This window comes from Symphodus melops (assembly GCF_947650265.1).
Source record: "Symphodus melops genome assembly, chromosome: 12".
Taxonomy (NCBI): Eukaryota; Metazoa; Chordata; class Actinopteri; order Labriformes; family Labridae; genus Symphodus; species Symphodus melops.
Window position 1 is genome coordinate 407,403 of NC_136702.1, and position 3,020 is coordinate 410,422.

Genomic DNA, 3,020 nt, shown 5'->3' on the forward strand with positions numbered 1-3,020 from the left:
GCACGACCGACACAGATTTCTGACGGCAACGCGCTCTAGAAGATTTCTGTGAAAATGACAGAGGCATGCGCGGGCACGTGGGAGAGTCTCCTGGAAACACAGGCCAAGCGTGTCCACGCAGGCGCGTTCACGAGCGGGTCCCTGTGTCCAATCAGCGCTCAGGATGAGAGATGGAGGTTATGTTGAGTACTGAATGTGGGTCAGGGGTTAGACTTTTAAATGATGTGCTGAATTTATTCCAACATGACAAAGAGCTGCACAGGTGACTGCTGGACCTTTGACCTCAGCTGCTCCTGCGCAGTAGGCCTGAAGCCTGTAGGCCCTCTCTGATTGGAGCTTCCTTGGATAGTTTGACGCCCACTGGGTTCATTAAATGTGTTGAGAAATCTCTCTAGAAACAATAATAGAACATATTGTCTTTTATATGAAACTCTGTTTAAAGAGTTTGGATCCATGAAGAACCATAACATGAGAACCAGAGCAGCTCCATGTTCACTCACACTGTGGACTTGACCCCCCCCCCCCCTCAGATTGTTTGCACACGTGTGCATACATACATGGAGTCACATGACCACATCAGAGCCTCGGGGCTGCTGGAGGCCTCCACAGCACATGGAGAAGACAGAGTGGAGGCCGACATGCTTCACGGGTCGTTTCCTACCTGCAGAGCGTCTGCTGGCGTCTCTGCTCACAGCTGTCTGCTTCATCTCGTTTCCAAAGGATTCTGAAGATGATGGACTGATGATGAAGACGATCTGATGTAGCAGAGCATGACACAGGTGATCAGTCTGAGTGCAGGTGGAGACTATCTGTGATGTTCTGAACCAGGATGCCTTGTTCTAATAAGGTCCTAATGTTTGGTTTCTACATGAACGTGTCTGATACAACAACCTTACTCAATAAATCGATGAACAGATGACACACACACTCTGTCTCGCGTTGTTTGTCGAGCCGCAGGCTTCCAGTGAAACGAAAATGAAGTTTACAAAAAGCTCAAAATGTTTGATCCTTCTTACAGGTGAAATAATCCTAAAAACCACGTGGTGTGAATAACAATAAAAGGTTTTATTAGACACCAGGAAGCTTCACTGTGATGGTTTTATAACATGTTCACAGTTTAACACAATAAACAGAAAATAAATCAATAAAAGGCTGTAAATAATTAGAAGTCAAATCAATATGCAGATTGTCTCCACATGTCTCCTCTCACAGATCCTTAGTTTTCCTGAACGCTCCGATACGGGTCGGATGAGCGAGTCGCTTTAAAAGTTGTGGCTGCAATGAATTGTGGGTCGGCACTTTCTTACCTCCTTTGGTAAAGGAAGCTCCAGTGTTTCCTAAAGGAAGCTCCAGTGTTTCCTAAAGGATGCTCCAGTGTTTCCTAAAGGATGCTCCAGTGTTTCCTAAAGGATGCTCCAGTGTTTCCTAAAGGAAGCTCCAGTGTTTCCTAAAGGAAGCTCCAGTGTTTCCTAAAGGATGCTCCAGTGTTTCCTAAAGGATGCTCCAGTGTTTCCTAAAGGATGCTTCAGTGTTTCCTAAAGGATGCTTCAGTGTTTCCTAAAGGATGCTCCAGTGTTTCCTAAAGGATGCTCCAGTGTTTCCTAAAGGAAGCTCCAGTGTTTCCTAAAGGAGGCTCCAGTGTTTCCTAAAGGAGGCTCCAGTGTTTCCTAAAGGATGCTCCAGTGTTTCCTAAAGGAAGCTCCAGTGTTTCCTAAAGGATGCTCCAGTGTTTCCTAAAGGATGCTCCAGTGTTTCCTAAAGGATGCTCCAGTGTTTCCTAAAGGAAGCTCCAGTGTTTCCTAAAGGAAGCTCCAGTGTTTCCTAAAGGATGCTCAGTGTTTCCTAAAGGATGCTCAGTGTTTCCTAAAGGATGCTCCAGTGTTTCCTAAAGGATGCTTCAGTGTTTCCTAAAGGATGCTTCAGTGTTTCCTAAAGGATGCTCCAGTGTTTCCTAAAGGATGCTCCAGTGTTTCCTAAAGGATGCTCCAGTGTTTCCTAAAGGATGCTCCAGTGTTTCCTAAAGGATGCTCCAGTGTTTCCTAAAGGATGCTCCAGTGTTTCCTAAAGGAAGCTCCAGTGTTTCCTAAAGGAGGTTATAAAGGAAGCATTGAGCCTCCTTTCCTTCACTCTGAGAGAATTCTGATCATGGCCGCCACCTCACTGCTTCCAGGGTTAAAGAAGAAAGGAGAGTGAAAGGAGGGACAATCTGAACGCACCCCTTGTGTTGTCTTTTACCCGTAGAGTTGGTCTACTTCCTGTTGGACAGGAAGCTGACAAACACTGGAAGAAGGGGACCGAATATGTGGAACGATATGGATCAGTTTGCCATGTCAGTACAAACTGTATCGAAGCGCAGCGCTGAAACGACTTCTCTCAAGTTCAACAAACAAACAGAAGAACACGAGCAGGAAACAGGAAGTTAGAGTTGATGAGACTGAACTCAACAGGTGAGACACGGCGAGGACACGGCGAGGACAAGTAGACAGGAGACACTCAGACCTAAACTCAGGAATAAGAACATAAAATACTCACTGCTAGAGAGACACAGTGACAAGAAATCACAAAAATAAAACAGGAAATTAAAGAAATAACCATATTAATTAAGAGTGGCACTGAGGCAAGTAAAAGGAGAGGGCGCCCTCTAGTGGACAAACAGCAGAAGTAGTCTCCCTCTTATTTCAAACAAACAGGAGACAGTTCTTAAAACTACGACAAACACAACCTGCTGTTCACCTCGTAACGGAGACCTTCAAAATAAAAGAGCCAGATTAGCGGTTAGTTTTGTGAAGAGGCTTCAGGTGGTGAGACGCCATGCACAGAGGTCGCGGAGGGCTGGAGCCGATCCCAGCTGTGATTGGGCGAGAGTCGGGGTGACGTCACAGGGCTGACATACAGCCGAGCATCGTCTTCATTGTAGTGACAGTAAAGTTTGTCTCAGCCTAAACCTGTCTGAGTGAAAACACAACGAGGACATGAAGGTGCTCCTGACTATGTGCTGAACGCACACGCACACACACACG